The sequence below is a fragment of the Capsicum annuum genome, chromosome 4 (genome assembly GCF_002878395.1).
Source record: "Capsicum annuum cultivar UCD-10X-F1 chromosome 4, UCD10Xv1.1, whole genome shotgun sequence".
NCBI lineage: Eukaryota > Viridiplantae > Streptophyta > Magnoliopsida > Solanales > Solanaceae > Capsicum > Capsicum annuum.
Window position 1 is genome coordinate 200,506,845 of NC_061114.1, and position 21,491 is coordinate 200,528,335.

General features: G+C 33.0%; 1 non-coding gene across 1 annotated transcript; it reads left to right on the forward strand.

The window, feature by feature from the left end:
• Positions 1 to 5,503: 5,503 nt before the first annotated feature.
• On the forward strand, positions 5,504 to 5,609 carry LOC124898243. The gene has a single exon (XR_007055219.1). It is a non-coding gene; the product is annotated as a small nucleolar RNA R71 (small nucleolar RNA).
• Positions 5,610 to 21,491: the final 15,882 nt, after the last annotated feature.

Genomic DNA, 21,491 nt, shown 5'->3' on the forward strand with positions numbered 1-21,491 from the left:
ACATTCATCCTTGAATGAGACTGACTGAGAGGGGATAAAAGATAACTGATGTATATACTGAACATGAATAACTGGAACATGATCTCATGAATGACATGACTGACAAGCTGAACATATAATACTGGACATGCATATCTGATGCATGTGTAACTGATTCATGAATGCATGACTGAGTGTTCTGAAGAACTAAGTTTCTCACAATGAGAATGCATATCTAATGCATAATTACATAACTGAACTGACTACATGAGTGCATAAATGAATATGCAATAGTACTTGATACCAAGTTTATAATGGGAACATGAGCATGAAACTATATACCAAGTTTGTGATGAACACTGAACATGAAACTGAGTAAGCTTATGGAGAACTGTAACCTTGAGCTTGATCTGAGTTAGCAAAAAAGAGGTGAGGATACTTGGTACGCATGTCTGCCTCTGCTTCCCAAGTAGCTCCCTCGACAGACTGAATTTACCAAAGAACCTTCACTAGAGGGACTTCTTTGTTCCTCAATCTACGAGTCTAATAGTCTAAGATTTCAACTGGAATCTCTCCATAAGAGAGAGTGTTCTGAACATCAATACTCTTAATAGGGACTACAACTGATGGGTCACCTATGCACTTCTTGAGAAAAGAGACATGAAAGACTGGATAAACTGAGCTAGATCTAAAGGCAATTCAAGCTTAGGGACTGGATCTAAACTGAGGCTACCTTGCCAAAGCGACTAAGAATCTTGAAGGGACCAACATATCGGGGACTGAGCTTTCCCTTCTTGCTAAATCTATTCACTCCCCTCATGGGAGATATCCTTAGATAGACATGATCACCAATCTCAAATTTGAGATCTTTTCTACGAACATCTACATAAGACTTCTGTCGGCTTTGAACAGCCCAGAGTCTTTCTCTAATTAACTGGACTTTTTCTAAGGTGTCAAATACCAAGTCAGGACTAATGACTAAGGCCTCTCTAACTTCGAACCAAAAATTAGAGATCTACATCTCCTACCATAGAGAGCTTCGAATGGAGCCATCTAAATACTGGAATGATAGCTGTTGTTGTATGCAAACTCAATCAAAGGTAAGTGGTCATCCCAACTTTACTTGAAATCGATTGCACACGACCTTAGCATATCTTCTAACGTATGAATGGTCCTTTCTTCTTGACCATATGTCTAAGGATAAAAGGTTGTACTAAGATGAAATTGGGTACCAAGACCCTTTTGGAATGCTTTCCAAAAATAAAAGGTGAACTGGGTACCTCTCTCTGAGATAATGGACAACGAAACACCGTAGAATCTGACCAACTCCTTAATATAGAGTTTGGCATAATCCTCGACTGAATAAGAGGTATGAACTAGAAGGAAATGAGCTGATTTGGTCATTCTGTCTACAATAACCCAGACTGAATCATGCTGATAACGAGTTCGAGGCAAACCCGTCATCAAGTCCATGCTCACAATTTCCTACTTCTAAGTAGGAATATTAAACTTCTGCATGGACCCACTAGGCTTCTGATGCTCCATCTTAACCTACTGACATGTAGAGCACTTAGCCACAAACTCTATAATATCTCTCTTCATATCACTCCACCAATAGATTTCCCATAAATCGCGGTATATCTTTGTGGACCCTAGATGAGTAGAGTAGCGCGCACCATGCGCTTCTGCAAGAATTTTTTGCCTTAAGTAATCTATACCTGGAACACAGAGATGACCCTGACAACGAAGGACACCATATCCCCCTTGGGAGAAAACCTTTACTTTCTGATCCTGGACTAACTCTTTCAAATTGACAAGGGTTGTGATCTCTATCTTGCTTTTCTTTCACCTCAGAAACTAGAGATAATTCTAAACTACTCTGAACCTATATATCATCCTCTTCTGTATCGACTAAGCGAACGCCTAGTCTGGCAAGCTGATGGACTTCCTGAGCTAACTTCTTCTTACTATCCTCAACATGAGAAACACTACCCATGGATAGTCTACTGAGAGTCTCGGCCACTACGTTGGCCTTGCCCAAATAATAAAGGAAACTCATGTCATAATCTTTCAAGAACTCTAATCACTCTATTCAACCTTAGGCTCTTTCACCAAGTTTGTAACGCCTCGAGCCTGGTGCTCGAAATGCTACACGGTTCTTATGACCCTGAAGGACCACAAGCTAACCCATGACTGATATTTGTACCTGTGCACTGCATAATATGACATAATAATGGGGAAACATGTACTAAAAGGCCATAAGGTTTAATAATGAACATGATCTAAATGATATAACATTTGTGTGGGGTAATAGAATACCTAAAATAAAACTAAACATACTGAAGTCTAAATCATGATAGTCTAGAAAGCCTCTAACTGACTGAACTATCTGAGTAAAGATTTGATGGGATATGTCCCCAATTAACTCTAACTAATAAACTGATTAATGAGATAATAGGGAAATAATCATGTCCTTAAAAGATAAGGACTCACTTCTAACTCTGCCTGTGAATATCTGGAATATACTGTTGCTCTGGAGCTCGTGTCTTTGAACCTATGGTATAAGACACCATAGTGTAAATGCGTCAGTACTTTAAATGTACTGGTATACATGTGAGGTAGGCTGAATGCATGGGGTTCATATGCATGAACAATAATAATAACTGACTAACTATCATGAGCGTGAGAATACATGCATGAGACATAACAACTGACACTAATACTGTGATAATATGATTACTGAATCTGAATATAACTGATAACATGAGTGATTGTATCTGACAGTCCTGAATCTGATGGAACTATCTGAGTTCCGTACTATATGTGAGTTGACTGTATCTGACAGTCCTAAAATTTGAAGAACTATCTGAGTTCTATTACTAAGACTGATTGACTGTATCTGATAGTCCTAATTCTGTAACAACATACCCCTGATACGCCATTATGGCTGAGTTGGGGTCCAATCTATAATCCCAATTAGAAAGGTATCAACACCACGCCACTGGTAAAGACAAACTATGGGCGACCCTTATCTGATAGTGTCCCCTAGATGAGAACCGTGGGGCCCTTATCTGACAGTGCTTATCAACCTCATCAACCCTCATCGAACAGTGTTGATGTCTCAACCTATGCTGACTACGTAGTTCTGGAATACAAGGATGACTTCTAAGGATCATACCCTCATCTGATAGTGTATGTCTCCATCTTTGGGTTCTCTCGGTACTAATTTCTACTCTCATCTGATTAGACACTAAACATGATTTAACTGAACTAGACATGGGTTGAATTACTGAATTACATTGACTGAAAGAATACTACTGATAGCTGACAACTGACTGAGTTCATGAGATCATGGAGATTTCCTGAGTCATAAGACTGTCTGAAGTCTAAGGATTCATAGCTTGACTAAGAGTATCATGAAAACATGACATGGCTCTAGGTACACAACTAATATTTTAGGTTCAAGTACCCCCAACACTCAATAGAAGGATACTAACTAGGCATGACTTACTTGAACACATGGCTAACATCATAATCTATAATACATTCATAGAAGCATTTCATCAATCATGTGATAGGCATAAACTTGTACATACATGGGGATTTCATGATATCATGCTAGTTAGGCACTTTTCCTTTATCTAGGCATTTAATCAAACATATTGTAGGCATAGTACATACGAACATCATTGTACAATAATTAAACATCATGTTTAAATTCTAATTTCATCATTCAAGGGTTTAGTCATAGGTTTGCATGAATCTATATCTATAATAATTTAACCCACATAAAATTTATCACTCAGCATGGAATAGAAATCAATTTCTCATTATGAACATAAACAAGAGCAGGCCAATCATGAAATTCATAGGAAAATCCATAAACTTGAATTCAAAAAAGTGATTCTTGGGCTTCATAGACGAAATAAGTCCATGAATGAATACTATGCATACCTTAGTTCATAATTTTGTGAGGATTAACGGTGAAACCTTCTTGAATTTGAATCCCCAATAGAAGCCCTGGCTTGTTCTTGAGAGAAGCTTGAGAGAAACTACTATATTTTGGGTGAAGAATTGCTAAATCACATTTTATTGGGTTTAAATAGGGGTAGGAAATTGACCCTTTTAACCCTTGGACGCGTCTTGTAATTTCAATAAAATTTTCCCGAATTAGGCCCCTGGCGTGACACAGCGCTATCACGCCATGTCACTAGAAATTGAAAATTGGGAAACTGAGGGATTGCATTGCCCCTTTCTCTGTGACCTAGAACTTTGGCGCGACGCGAGGGAAATCACGCTGAGACACTGAAAAAAGGACAATTCTGAATTTAAGCCCTGGCATGATGCGCCATAATCGCGGAACCCTACTGGAATTTTCCAAATGTCATTTTCTCTTGTGGCACGGCATACCACTGACTAATATGACACTATTTTACGATGGAAACTTGAAATAGTCGTAACTTCTGACCCAGTTATCAGATTTAGGAGAATCTTATATCGATGGAAAACTTATTAAATTTCCCACATGACAAAAGAAAAATCTTGAAAATTTCTCATGGAATAATCATCATTAAATTTAGAAGCTAATACTAGACATTCTTGAGATGAAATTATCTAGAAAAAAGTACGGGGTATTACATTATCTTCCACAACCTTCTTTTCATCCTTTGTATTTTCATCATCATTAGACTTATGATTCACCTACTTAGGTTTTAAATCCTTTAACTGCAACTCACTCCGAGTAGTGACTGTATTTACCTGTTTTGGACTTGGCTCAGTATCACTAGATAAACCTTCCTGAGGTATAGTGTTTATGCCCCTGAAATCTAACCTATTTAAAACTCCAAGTTTTTTGTAATCATCTATTGATTCTTCACATTTGCTACCAACTATGATTGAGTAGCCATAATCTATTTCAGCATCTCTTCAATATTGCCTTTTTGAGTTGTGGCTTGATTTCCTGGAGTATGCTGCTACTGATTCTGATTTACTAGCCCATGGTATTGATTTGTATTTTATGCCTAATTTTTACCCCATGAGAAGTTAGGGTGATTTTGCCAGTTAGGATTGTAAGAATTCTAAAGTTCTAATGTTATTAATGATTAGAATTACCCACATAATTAACAGACTCTAAATTAGTTGCACAAGCATCTACTGCATGATCAGTGTTTCTGTATACCTCAAACTAAGTCTGAGCCTGATGAACTACATTTGTTGTTGCTGGAGTGGACTATGTGATCCCCAGATTCATATTGCTGAACTACGTAGTTATATGATTTTGTAGTGCAATAATTTGTGTGATATAGTCTTAAACTAATCAACCTCCATCTTACCTCAACCTTTTTGGGCATTTTTTGTTGTATCTGCATGCCACTCAGGATTACCTTGTGAAATCTAATTCAACAGTGTGTACAATTCATTATACGTCTTCTCTAGTGCCTGTCCACCTGCTGCTGAATCTAAGAGAATCTCGGTGTTTGGATCAAGACCCTAAATGAAAGTATGTACCAACACATTATTAGTCTAATGATGGTGAGGGAAATTCTGAGCATAGCCTTGAATCTTTCCCAAGCATGGTAAATATTCTCTATATCTTTCTGCCTTAAACTTAGAATCTCACTTCTCAAATGTGTTGTTTGACTAGATAAAAAGAATTGAATAGAGAATTTTTTAGCCAGATCACCCCAAGAAGTGATGGAGTTTAGTTGTTCAGCATTTAACCACCTCTTTGCTTTCCCTAATAGAGAAAAAAAGAAAGAGAGTTAGTCTGACATAATCAGTAGATACCCAGTAGGAATGTAGGTATCATTGATCTCAAGAAAGTTCTGTATGTGCTTTTGTGGGTCCTCATGAGATAAGCCTGTGAACTGCCCACTCGTGTGAAAAAGTTACACCATATTCTGCTTTAATTCAAACCGACCACCCACAGCTGGCTTGTGGATGCTATTAGTAACATTGTTCACAAGTGGTATTGGAACTTCATGAATAAGTCTAGCTTTTGCTCTATTTACACGAGCATCCAAATCTACCAGAGTTGAAGCAACCAGAACAACAGGAACATAATTCACCTGATCTACCATTTGAATTTACTGAATTGGATTTTGAAGTATTGTTGCCCTTCGCCTTTGATGAAATATCTGTTCAGGTTCTGAATAAGGCTCAACTAATTCTTTTTCTCTTGCCAGTCTGATACATCACTTTTCTGCAAAGTCAGCCGCTAAAATCAAGTTGTTAACACTTAAATTTATTATCAAAAGCAAAGAATTTAAAAATGACTAAATATTTGAGTCTCCGATAACAGCGCCAAAAACTTGTTGCAGTCTATCACACACGCAAGTGCACATGATCGTACAAGTAATATAGTGACTCAAATAAACTGGATATCAGACCAAGGACTACTTGATTAGTAATTTACTGAACTTTAACTCCAACAATATTATATTCAAGTATTTCAGAGTATCAAAATTGTTGTAACAATTTAATGAATAACTTAACAAATAAATAAATAACAGAGCGTGTCAATAACAATGTAAGCTAGGTTGTAAATAATACAAGAGAGAATTTCAAGGTTGAGGAACTCTTAATAATCCTATAAATCTCTATCTTTTTTGTGGTTGTGTTGATTATCGAGTTGTTGATTCGCAGGGTTTAAATTATGATCATGGTCTTTTGAGCCCTTAATCCTCTATCTAAAAGGACATCGCAACAACATCGTTGAGCGGGGATGAAATAATCCATTTAGATGCTTTAAGTTATCTTTCTGCATTTGAACAAAATAAAGCTTCTAGGTATATTTCTATTCTAGCCACTACATCAAATCCTTCGTTTTGTAAAGAAATAAGAAATTGCTCCTTAAAATCTTTGATCTATCCTAATAATTCTCCTTCCTAGTTCACAAAAGGATCATGGATGCATTTTAGTGGTGGTTATTCATTAAAAAGTAAACACGAGAGAATAAGAACAACCCATGCAATAAATCAACGTTAACCACTCTAAGAATATCAAAATATAATCATATGTTCGGCCTCAACCCCAGAACAAGGATGTTTAGCCACTCATGTTCGAAATTAACATCAAAGAAATAAAATTGATTATACCAAAGTCAATGTTGAAAAATGAAAAATAAATGAACCGCAATAAAACTCTCGTAATTATTTTTGCCTTTGCTATTCGGATGCCAAAGATGTTTACAATTGTATTTAAGTATTCCTCTTATAGTGGGGCTCAACTGCACAAAAATTACTCTTTACTATGTCACGTACCTTATCGCGGTGACTAAGGTCTATAACATGCCAATATCACGAATGCATACTTGAATGTCACTTCAAAAATTCACCAGCCTCTGTGCCACGGAGGCTATCACGGACACTAAGGTCCGTGCCACAGAGGCTATCACGCCAGTATCCAGCAGTTTCTCAAGACAACAATCCTGGAAGTTCTGAAACTTCACCAGTTATAAAAGAGCTAATAAAAGCAATAACTAATTCACGTACCCCTCATTTTTTAAGAAGGCCAGCATGGATGATAAATTATAAGGTAATAGGAATTGATTAATTTGGATAACATCTCACTCATTTTACTCTATTTTTAGATTATGATCCAACAAACTTTGAAAGTACTATCAAAGATTAAAAATGGTGAAAGGCAATGGATGATAAAATTCCTGCAATTAAGAAAATGATACATGAAAGTTTGCTGATTTACCATCTAGACACAAAATAAATAGAGTAAAATGGATCTATAAAACTAAACTGAATGAGAATGGAGATACTAATAAGTACAAGGCATGGTTGGTGTCAAAATGCTACAAACAAGAGCTTGGATGAGTTAAAGAGAAGTTTTTGCTCTTGTTGTCATACTTGATACGATCAAATTGGTATTGCATTGGCTACTCAAAATTCATGGCCTATCTGTTAATTGGATGTAAAGTCTGCTTTTCTATATGGAGACTTACAAGAATAGGTATTTATTGAACAACCTTCCGATTATGTTAAGATTGATGAAGAGCATAAAGTTTGCCGATTGAAAAAATCTCTTTACAGAATAAAACAAGCACCTAGAGTTTGATATGATTGTATAAATGCTTATTTTCAAAAGAGTAACTTTGAAAAATATCCATATGAACATACTCTGTATACTAAGTGTGAAGATAGAGGGGAAATATTAATGTGTGCTTATGTGAAGATAGAGGGAAAATGTTGATGTATGCTTATATGTAGATGAGTTGATTTTATACGGAAAATGATAAAGTCAGGCTTTAAAAGTTCATAAGGTCTATGATGCTTGACTTTGAAATGTCTGATCTTGAAATATCGCATTACTTTCTTGGCAAAGAAATAATGCAATCAGATAATGAAATATTTCTTTCTCAAAAGAAGTATGTGCGAGAAATTTTAGACAGTTTTCATATGAGCAATTGCAATCCTATCACTTCACCATCCGAAATTGTCTTAAAGCTTACAAAGGATAATGGAGGAAAAATAATCGATGACACCTTTTTCAAACAAATTGTGGAAAGTCTAATGTATTTGACAGCAATGAGGCCAGATATCACACATGTCGTAGGTCTCATTAGCAGATCATGAAGAATAAAAAAGAATTAGATTTGTTGGCTACACAAAGGATCTTTTTATACTTAAAAGGTCTGTAGACTTTGGATTGTTCTACAAAAAAAGGTTAAAAGACTGATCTTAGTTGTTATCTTAATTTATAGGAGTTTGTTGGCAATTGATTTCTATTTCATAGGTGCACTTCTTAGAGTTTGATTTGCAGTAGAAACTTAGTAGAATATTTTATCTTTAGCTATTTAGAAAGTGTTTAGCTATCAGTTACATTGCTTTCTCTTTTTCTGCATATAACCGTTGTAACTCGATTGTATAAAAAGAGTTGCAGTGGTATAATAAAAATACACTTGCTCGATTCTTTTTATTATTTCTCTATCTTTCTACTGAATATTTTGTAATAGATTTGCACTGAGAATAGCAGTCTGTTATGCTAGTTATGGAAGAGGTTATGATGTATTCAAAATTTAAAGCGAGAGAATGTAAATCAAGAATTCTATTAATTAATCAAAAAGATAGACATTTTAAATATGTTGGATGATTAAGTGTAATACCCCGAGTTTTTCTGTCGTAAACCTCTCATCTTTTTTCTCACAAAATTAGATCCAACCTAAAGAAATTGTTACCCATAAGTTGACTCTTTCGTTTCGATCTCAGCCATATAGCTATTTGCATGAAAGTTCATGCACTCACAGATCAGTTCAGTAGCCCACTATGTTGGGATTCAGTCATACAATTTATTTCAGTTGTGCATAATAGCTTATAGCCTCAGATTCCTCAAAAATTTCAGCCTAATTATCCACATTCGAGGACAAATGTTTCCAAGGGGGAGATATTATATTAACCCGTACTTTTCCTAGCTTAAATTTGTTCCTAGAATATTAAGGGATAGCTTTCAAAAATGAATAATATTTATTTCATATGGATTTTTTAAGATTTCGACTTTTCATTATGTGGTAAATTGAATAAGCTTTCCATCGATACCAAATTCGCCTAATTCCGACACTCGGTGAAGGAGTTATGACATTTTTAAGTTGACAGTGTCCCACCTAAGCAACCACCGCATCGCAGTGAAGGACAATTTCGTAATTGTCAAATCCAGTGGACCTCCGTGATGTTGGCACATCACAGAGAGGTTCAAATTCCCAATTGTTGATTTCCAGTACCTCAACGCGATGGTGGTGCGTCGCGCCAGTAGCCAAAATAGCAAAAACTATAGGACACTGCGATAGCTCCGCATCACAGAGAATGCACATTTCCCACTCGTCCTTTTCCAGTGATCCACATTATTGTGGCGCGTCGTGATGGCCAACCAAATCGGGAAAAATTTTCATTTTTCAGTTCCGATTTGAAGTTTAAAAAGGGCATTTTGGTCAATTTCCAAGGCCCCAATCCGTCCAAACATAAGATTTAAGTTTATTCTAAGCACTTTATGCTCATTATTCACCATTCTCTTCAAAAGCAAAACTCTAGAAACCAAAAGCCCTTTCTCCAAGAAATCAAATTCCACCATAGATTCTTCAAGAAAGCTTTAGATGGAGGATTTCCAAGACAAGATATTCAAGAACTCATCTTCGAAGCATCATAGGAATCCAAGATTCAAGATTTCATCTAAGATCATCAATTAAGGTATGCGGGGTTTTTCAACAAGGATCTCCTTTCATTCTTGTTCCCAAAATTAGTTTTCAATTATAAATATACATGATTTTGACTGAAATTACAAGAGATTTGAATTAGGGTTCATACCCATTATTGCTATTTGCAAAGAATATGAGTTTTGAGATACTTTGAAGTTGAATTGCATGTTTACTTTCATATTTTCATGCTTATTGCAGTAATTTCTAAATTTTAAGATGAATTACCACTGTTTATTATCAAGCATGATTTTTCATGATATTTTGACATGAGTTTGATACATGGGTTTAAAGCCCCAAGTTTATATGTTGAGATTTTGAGAAAGATGATGCTTTAAGCATCTTATGAGTTGATTATTTCAGTTTTACAATAAAGATTTGATCTTTTGATCCTCAGATAAGTTTTGGAATTCACTTTATAGATTTCTTATATATTTCGGGAAGCAATATAGCTTTATTTACAGATTTATTCAGATAAATGCATAACTGGTTTCATAATAAACCCTTATACGAGTTTTAAAGTGGATTTCCATGAGTTGAGCGTAGCAAATTAAAGAGAGTAGTATTTAGCATCGAGATGGGTATGATTCCAAGGTCTCATGCCCCAGAACTACGTGCCACCGTAGGATTAAGATTAAGTGCCCATAGTGGGCAGAGTTGTAATCACTTTCGCTGAGGTTATACTCTCTGGCAAAAGTATGACACCTCTTCCCAACGTGAGGTTTCTTCCATAGGAGGACGAGATGTTGGACTCTATGTAGCTCGCATGGTTTGTGTCGGTTAATAGAACCTCCGTTGCAGAACAGTTTTTCCCTATAATAAGATTTTTAGAATAATTCTAAAGTATCTCCCTTCAGATAAAGTATTTTTCCTAAAATTTTAAATCTTTCAGACTACAGATTCTAGAACAGAAAGAGTAACAGAAAAATTTTCAAAAAAACTAAGTATTAAGGATTACAAGTTTTACTCAGATTATGCTTTACAGAAAGTTACTAACTACAGTTTTCAGCTTTCAGATTTCAGATTTAGAATGAGTCCTTTCTACACTTAAATAGTATGATTAAAAGAAGAATACAATTATATCTTTTAGAACTAAATGTTATGACTCACTAGATTTATAAAGCATGATTTTCTTCTCATGATTATTACTTTCAGCATTTCAGATATTCCAGCTTATGTGAGTCATTTACATTTAGCATGCAGTATTTTACAAATTATGATGATGTGGTGATTTTTTACTTATGCATTCACCCCCATATACTCAGTACATCCTCAAAGTACTGATCCATATATATGTCTATGTGTTACATTGTCTCATAATATGGTATCAGCTCAGTTGTAGCACGTATATTATATTCAGACAGTTTGCAGATTCCAGCCAGCAGATGATGAGTCCTCCTACTTCGGGGATTTTAGTTAAATGTTATTGATGTACTTTATTTTCTTATTCATATGTATTGAATAGTGATAGTTGGAGTTACGTCCCAGCTATCTATAGTCAGTATAGTAGAGGCTTCACAGATATCAGTTAGAGTCAGTTATGTATTTTTAGTCCCTCTTTCAGACTTTATCAGAATGTAAAAGTTGTATTGATATTGTATCTTTCCTAGATTTCATCGTTATTATGTTTTCGCACAGTAAACTCAGTCATTTTATGCGTATTATTTAGTTGCTTATGAGTTATGCCAGTAGAAGATTTAGCTTGGGATCACTTGTGGTCCTAAACACCGTGTGACGTCTTGGGACCATTTTCGGGGCGTTACATTAAGTTATGCTTTTAGATAATTTTTTTCATTAAAAAAAAAGATAGAAAGAAGAATCTTATTATCCTCATATCTACAACTTGATAAATATAGTTAATTATATAATGAATAAATTACACAAAAATACAAACTTAAAAGGCATAAATACATAAAACCCCTTAACTTCTAAAATATTTCATAAAATTTTATTTTCTTCTTTTCTTCTTGATACATATTAAATAAGGAAGTAACAAATTTGCATTTATGTTTGGAGAGTAAATAATGAGAGAAAATCTCCTAAATATCTAAAAAAAATCAAATTAAAAAATTTTCATCAGATCTTATAATTGCAATTTACAATTTGGTTCAATTTTTTTCCATCCCTATTATTTTTTTTTTCTTCTTAAAATTTTAAAAGATTTATTGTGTGCTTCATGTTGGCAAACATTCATATTCTTTTGAAAGATCATCATAATGTAGAAGCTAAAAAATCTCATAGTTTTTGGCGAAATCATGACAATGACGATGACCACTACAATAATCCACAAAATTAAATATCGAATTTAACATTGATACATAAATTTTTAATTAATGCGCTTGATACATATATAATGTTGTTGATTTCTCAATATATTTTGGTACTATAAATAGTGATACATATGAGTGATACTTTTGTTGTCAGAATAATAGTGATACATATGGTAAATACTTTTTGATAGTGATTCATATTTTTTATTCATTTATAAATGTTTGATTCATTTAACATATATTTGACACCTGTAAACTATTTAATTTTGTGTGAGATTGAATTTTGAATGAATATTGAGTAATTTTACCATATGTATCATTGTGAAACATCTGGGACCATGTATATCATTGTGATATATCTGAAACCAGATGTATTTAAGCCACGATTTGCGCGTGATTTACTCCCCATAATAATTAAAAATCAGTTGCTTTCTTATTTAACTAACTACTTAGTTACAAATGTATCATAATGCATATGTATCAAAGCTAAAGATATGTATCACAAAAATCAAATTCGGGATATCTTGTAATTTAACAAAGTTATGATAAAAAATGTTACAACCCATTAAAAAATTAGAATTTCTATAAGTTACCCTTATATAATACCATATGGTCTAATCTATAATCTATATCTATCTATATCTGTCTATATCTATATCTATAATTTATAATCTATATCTATAATATATATGAAGGGCCTTAGAAATGTCGTTTGAATATTTTGCTCTTCATTAAAAGTCTTTGTTTTAGACAAAATCATTTTTTCACTATTTTTTCCTAATATTTAAGAGTTTGAATTAATTAAATATATTTATGGTAAAAAATTTCACTATTTTTTTTCTAATATTGAAGAGTTGAAAATTAATTATATATATTTATGGTAAAACCTTTCTTTATTAGAAGTCATCAGACTTAATGACAACTAATATATTTTTCATTAATTTTAAAATTTTAAATCAACTAAATTTGATTTAAAGAAGATTTGAAAAATCTAGAAATAAATATAAAAGCATTAAAATAAGAAAAATTTAGAAGTAATAAATTTTTAAAAATTTTAAGTACGTAATGAGAATGTACTCAATGAATTTGTAAAGATTTGACTTTAAAAACAAAGGAAGAATTTTAAATATAGAAAAAAAAAATTGTACCAAATTATAATTTAAATTAATGCGTCTCTCTTAGCCTCTAACAATAAGGAAAGGTGTACTGAATGACAAATGTAAAAGTGATGATATAAAATATATATGTGTTTACACTAAAAAAATATGTCTATATTTACATTATTATATTTAAGTGTAATCTTTGAAAAGTGATTTAAACTTTTACACTTCATTAAAAATTTTCGTAATACATAAAATTATTTAATTTTAAATAATCAAACGTTACACGTACGATACACGTTCAGCTAAACTAGTGACACTAAACATAAGAAAGTAGATTTTGAATTCCAACGGCACGTTTCTCATGACCTGCTTGTCTATCTCTTTAAAACTGAGTCAATAACGATGGATTCAAAGAAAATATTTACATAATTAGATTATTTAAAAAAGAATTATGAATATTATTTATTGGCTTACAATAAATGAATAGAAACCAACACACACTAAGTTATATTATACAATGGTGCAAAAATATGTCTGAGTGTTCTGTGTTCATACACAACCTAATCCAATAAATTACAAATAAGTAACCAACACACACTAAGTTATATTATACAATGGTGCAAAAATCTGTCACGTTTTGTTTGTTCATACACAACTTAAGCCAATAAATTACAAATAACTTTAAATATTGATTTTATGAATTCTTCCCCGAACTCAAGGGCAGAGATGGTGTGAATTCGGAGTAACACGACAAAAATTGGGAAAACACCCATTTTTAAAACTTAATTAGTAGGGTATGTCCCATCAATTTTTTTTATTTAATTTTTAAATTTTGGCACAAGGGACAAATATATTCGAACTATGATAAATAGTACGTATATGTCATTTGTCATATTTTGGGTACACATCTATCCCTATTCTTAATAAAATGGTATGTATGTATCCATCACACTGACTGTAGGTGCATATATGTATCCTAAGTATGATTGCGTATATACGTATCATTTATCATACTTGAACAATATATTTGTTCCTTTTCAAATTATAAATACAGCTCCTGTTTTCTCTTCTTTTAAACCTATTCTAAAGAGAAAGAAAAAAATGTCATCATTCACTAAGTTCTTCCAATGCTTCAATCAACTTATCTACTCTTTCCGCTTCTCTTGTATTCCTCAATCATGCATAGTTGATTATGCATGCTATGGTCTAAAGACTCTAAACAGAAGGAATATAATGTAGGTTGTAATGAATTTGAGCGACATTTTTTCCTTGACCTAATTGGCCATAACTTCATGTCTTTAAAGTTTGAGTCTAATTTTAATGCAATGCAATAATGATGGATACAAATAAAATATTTACATAATCAAATTATTTCAAAATTAATTATAAATTTTAATTTTTAATTTATAATAAATAATAAGTATACTGCTACACTAAATTAATATAAATGGTGCAAATATTTGTTAGTGTCCATACATAACTTGGACCAATAAATTACAAATGATTTTAAATACTAATTTTTGAATTCTTCTCCCAACTCAAGCGCAGAGAATATGCTGTCAATTCCGGGGAACACGGTATCTTTATACCTTAGTAATTGATTACTCCTTCTTATTAGTATTTTTAAAAAATGTTTCAAAAAGGAGTATCATTAAGAGTATATCATTAAGAATATAAATGATGTTTTGGTATTAGTCATCCATCAATATTGGAACTAGTCATCCATCAATATTGGACCTAACAACAAGACACAATTAAGAGAAGCAAAATGGTAAAGTTACATTACCAATCATTGTTTTCTTAATATAATTTGGGACGGAGGGAGTACTTATTGATATTGATATTATTACACGTATTTAAAATTAAATTATGAACAACAATAATTTTAGCATACACCATACAAGTGGCGTTCTAGTACATTTAAATTTATAAAATAAAAACAACCGCCACGTTCCAAGACACTTCACATTTCCACTATTATATAAACTATAAATGAAGTTCCTGCTTTCTCTTCTTTTCAACATATCCTAAACAAGAAGAGAGAAAAATGTCAGCATTCACTAAATTCTTATCATATTTCAATCAACTTATCAACTCTTTCTTCTTCTCATGGATTCCTCAAGCATTAGCTTTCCTAATGCTTGCATTTTGTGTTTCAGTAAGTAATTCATACATTCAAAGACAAGAAAAACACAAATATAGGAATCTTATAAACAAAAAGAGCACTAAATTCGTCTACAAAAAGAGGAAATTACTAGGGTATGCTGTTACTGAACCACTCGATTGTGCAATTTGTTTATCGAATTTTGAGCATGGGATAAAGGGAGGAAAATTGAAAGCTGCAATCTTATTTTCCATGAGAATTGTTTGGATAAATGGCTGATGCATGGGAAAGGACAAGCCACGTGTCCTCTTTGCCGGAATATAATTATACCGAGAAATATGTTGGATGTTCGCCGGAAAGTTGAAGATGAAGGAGTGAGGTTTGGTATGTTTTATTTCTACAGACATACGGAGTAAATACTTTGTAAATCTTATATGGGAGAAAGAAGGGAAAACTATAATATAATAAATATCTATTTATCATTTGCCAAAAAAAAAGAACTATTTGTCAAAAAATTCAAGCACTGTTTGAATGATGGTGCTGTGCTCTATCAAGTCTGGTCAAGTAGGAATGGGAGATTTTAGAGGGCAGGGCATGGATATTTGTTAGATTTTATGTTTCAATAAATTTTGAAACAAATACAGCGGTTAAAGGTTTTTTAAGAGTTATGTTTCAATTAGTTTTGAAACAAATGCATCACTTAAAGTTTTGAGTTACAAAGGAAATGAATTTGATAAATTCATTATTCATAAGTTTTGAGTTACAAAGAAAATGCATTTGACAAATTCATTATTCATTAAGCTTTATGCTATAGGTTCTTGAAAGAACGATATTTTTTGTTTTAAAACATACATGAATCTATTAACTATTACTTAATTAATATGTTTCTTATGCATGAAAATTTCATCCTATAAATAGTATTTTCTTTGGTTTGAAAAGACAAGCACTCAAAACTACTTTCCCCTTGAAAACACTAGAGAGACATTGATCAAATGGTGAAATCACCAATTCAAGAATAGAAGAGCAACATTCTTGAATGCTACTTGTTTTGTGGCTTAGTTGAATCCCGAAGATAGAGTTGTCACTTGTTCTTCCGTTTGCTTGTGGGAGAGACTCCAACTATCTTCAAGAAGCGTATTATCGTGCCTCTAAGCTAAATAAGTTTTATTTTGAATTTCTTGTACAATTATCATTATTGTTCTAACAATTTGAAAATACTTGTCTCTATGGCTTCTATATCAATATCAAATAGTATTCCGTCTTTGCCTAATCCTAATTTTAAAATATTTGATGGCAAAGACTTTTCTAGATGGCGTGGAAAGATGGAATTCTTTTTAAAATGATTAAAGTTGGCATATATTCTTGAAGAACCTTTCCCTAATACTCCTGGTTCTGAGGTAGCATCTGACGAGGCTACTTTGATTAAAGAACAAATTGTCAAATGGCAATATGATGATTATTTGTGCAAGAATTATATTCTTGGAGGAATGTCTAACAAATATTATGATCAATATTATGTTAAATGCAAATATGCTAAAGAGATATGGGACACTCTTCAAGCTATTTATTTAGCTGAAGAGGCGAGTTCTAAGAAATTTCTTGTTTCAAATTATATGGAGTTCAAAATGGTTGATGACAAGTCAATCACTAAACAAGTACAAGAATTCCAACTTATATCTAATAAAATTACTATATCTGGAATTGCTCTTGATGAAAACTTTTATGTTGGTGCTATTGTATCAAAACTTCCTCCATCTTGGAAAGAGTACCGAAGCAAACTCTTACACAAAAAGAAAGATTTGACTCTTGAACAATTGTTGCAACACTTGCAAATTGAACAAGAGACACGATGGCGCGATAATAATAGTTTGAAAGAACCTGTCATGAAAGCTCATATGGTTGAAGAAAAATCAAACAAGAAGGAACCTGAAAATAAGAATTCAAAGGCAAAGAAGACTACAAATTTCAAGAGTAATGGTGCCAATTTTAAATCTGGTGAATGCTATCATTGTCACAAAGTTGGTCACTATGTGCGTGATTGTAGAATTCTCAAAGCCGAAAAGAAGAAAGAAAAAGAAAATAAAAATAAAAAAGATGATCTTGTGGCAATGGTCACATAAGTATTTGTAGCGAAAGATCAAGTGGAATGGTGGATAGATACTGGCGCAACTCATTACATATCAGGTAACCAAAATTCTTTCAAGATTTATGAATTAGTGGGGGATGGTAAAACTGTATATATGGGAAACTCCTCCTCTACTAAAGTTGTGGAAAAAGGAACTGTTGAACTGAAGTTTACTTCCGGAAAGATAGTTACATTAATGGACGTATTGCATGTTCCTGATATTCGAAAGAACTTGGTGTTAGGTACGCTTCTTTCGAAGCATGATTTTAAAATGATTTTTGAGGCAGATAAGTTTATTTTATCTATAAATGACATGTTTGTTGGAAAAGGTTATGTTGCAAATGGAATGTTTAAACTCAATATTGAAAATGAAAATATTTCTGCTTATCTTGTGGAGTCTCTGGACTTATGGCATGAACATCTAGGACATGTGAATTTTAGATCCATTCAACTTATGGTGAATAATGGATTAATTAAAGATTGTGGAAAGAATCATACTACTAAGTGTCGTACTTGTAGTAAATGCAAGATTACTAAGAAGCTCTTTAAGACAGTTGAAAGGACTTCCACACTTTTGCAATTAATCCACACTGATATTTGTGAGATGGATTATTTGTCACATCATGAAAAGAGGTATTTTATCACTTTTATTGATGACTACTCAAGATATACTTATCTCTTTCCCTTGAAAATAAAATATGAAATATTTGAGACTTTCAAAACATATAAAGCAGAAGTTGAAATAAATTGAGTGTGAAAATTAAGTCAATTAGGTCTGATAGAGGTGGAGAGTACTTAAAGTCAGATTTTATTGATTTTTGTGAGAGAGAAGACATTGAAAAACAATTGACCATGTCCTATACACCACAACAAAATGGTGTAACAGAAAGAAAAAATAGGACTTCCATAGAAATGGTTAATTATATGTTTTATGGATCTGGTATATCTGAAAATTTGTGGACTGAAGCCTTGCTTTTAGCATGTCATATTTTGAATAGAATTACTTCCAAGAATCATGATGCATGTCCATATAAACTTTGGAATAATCGAAAACCAAATATAAATTATTTTAAAGTATGGGGTTGTTTGGCTCATGTTCGATTAACCAAGATTGGCTATAGAGGAGTAGATTGGGTGTTTATTGGTTATTCACAAACCAGTAAGACTTATAGATTTTTAAATCTTGAGACCCCAAGTCCTCACACAATTATTAAATCTTTACATGCTAACTTTTTTTAGCATATATATCCCAAGAAAAAATATTCTTTTAAACAAGATTCAAGTTCTTCTATTCCTCCTCTTAAAAGGAAAATAATTGATCCATTGAAAGAAAGTCAACCAAGACGTAGTTCAAGATCAGCCAAAACAAAAGACTTTGGACCTGATTTTCAAGCTTATTTGGTTAAAAAGGATCCTGAAAGTTATGCTGAATCTATGTTTTCACATGATGCTCCATTTTGGCGTGAAGCCATTAATGATAAAATGCATTCTATATTATCTAATAATGCATGGATATTGTCAGATATTCCTCCTGGATGTAAACCAATTGGTTGCCGATGGATTTTTAGGAAGAAAATGAAATCCGGTGGTACTTTAGATAAGTACAAAGCCCATTTGGTAAATAAAGACTTTACTCAATTGAAAGATATTGATTATTTTGATACTTTTGCACCTGTAGCTCGGATGACCTCTATTCGTCTCTTGATTGCTCTAGCAGCAATTCATGGTCTTGTGATTCATCAGATGGATGTGAAAACTGCATTCTTGAATGGAGATCTAGACGAAGAAGTCTACATGAAACAACCAGAAGGATTTGTCAATCCTGGTCAAGAACGTAAAGTTTGTAAACTTCTTAAATCTCTTTATGGATTAAAACAAGCTCCAAAACAATGGCATGATAAATTTAGAAAAGTTATGATTTCTAATGGCTACTTAATCAATGGTGGAGATATCTGCATAATTAGTAAATTTCAAAAAAATTCTGGTGTTATAATATGTCTTTATATAGATGGCATGTTGATCTTTGGAACTGATATCGAAAGAGTCAAAGAAACAAAATATTTTCTTGCTTCTCAGTTTGAAATGAAAGATCTTGGAGAAGCTGATGTAATTTTAGGCATCAAAATTGTAAGATCGGCAATTGATTTGACTCTTACTCAATCAAGTTATATTGAGAAGGTTCTAAAGAGGTTTGGTCATTTTGACGACAAGCTTGCTCCTACACCATTTGATCCTAGCATCAAACTAGTACGAAACTCTGGTGATATTCTTGATTAATTGACATAGTCTCAGATTGTTGGGAGTCTTATATATGTCATGCATTGTACCAGACCAGATATTGGTTATGCTGTAGGAACTTTGAGCAAGTTTACTGGTAGCCCTGAAGTTGAGCATTGGAATGCCTTAATTCGTGTTTTAAGGTATCTAAAGGGTACAATTAATGTTGGCCTGCATTATTCTACCTTTCCAGCAGTTCTTGAAGGCTATAGTGATGCTACTTGGAATTTTGATCTGAATGACTCTAAATCTATTACTGCTTGGATTTTCACTTTGACTAGAGCAGCAATATCTTGGAGATCAAAGAAGCAAGCATGTATTACTCACTCAACCATGGAGTCAGAATTTATCGCTATATCTTCTGCTGGAGAAGAAGCTGATTAGCTACGGAGTATGTTGATAGATATTCCATTATGGGGTAAGCCAATACCACCTTTGACTATATATTGTGATAATAAAGCTGCTATATTTCGGGCTTCAAGTGATTGTTACAATGGCAAGTCAATACAAGTTCATCTCAAACACAATCATGTGAGAATATTATTGGAGGATGGCATAATATCGCTTCAATATGTGAAGTCCAAACTCAATTTAGCAGATCCTTTCTCTAAAGGGTTAGACAAGGAATTGGTGGTACAAACTTGTAATGGGATGGGAATGAAGCCTGTTGTAGATTGATTGTACTTTATGGTAACCCTACCTAATGATGTAATCTTAGGTTCAAAGGGAAAAACAAGTAAAGTTATAATTGTGAAGCACATTAATAAAATTTCCTTTTTCCCTAAAGAGTGAGTAGATGTGCATAAGTTGAGATTTATTTTCTTGATAAATCTATAAGACCGATATCGGTTGGAGTAAATAATAACACTCTTGATAGATTTGACAGTATTCCTACAAAAGAAAAGAATGAGATTATATTCTCTTATTAAGTCTATACACCGATTTCAGTTAGAGAGTGTAGGAACACTCTTGATAGATTTACTAATACTTTATTGTAAAGGAGGATGAGATTAATTTCTCTTAATGAAATTCATAGACTACTTAGTCGGAGTATGCAAAGTTACTCTTGATGAATTCACCGCACTAAGTCCGAAGTGGAGGCCGCTTCAATAAGATTTTTACAGGAAAATCTTAAAGCACTTAGCTAAAAGGATTCGGGACACATGGCCGTAAGGTGTCAAAGGATTTTGATTTTCACTGGAACATAGCAATATGCGTGGAGTATTTTTCTACTTCATTCAATCAACCACTTAGTTCAAGATTTGTTCACTAAGTAGTCAATGATTTAGAAAGTCTTCACTAGCTAATGGTTCAAGTCCAAAAGACACCATTATTGATGCATGTTGCTAGATTGATGTCTCAAATGAATTTTATTTTTTAAAGATAAAATTTCTTGAAACAAGTGGGGGATTGTTGATTTTATGTTTCAATAAATTTT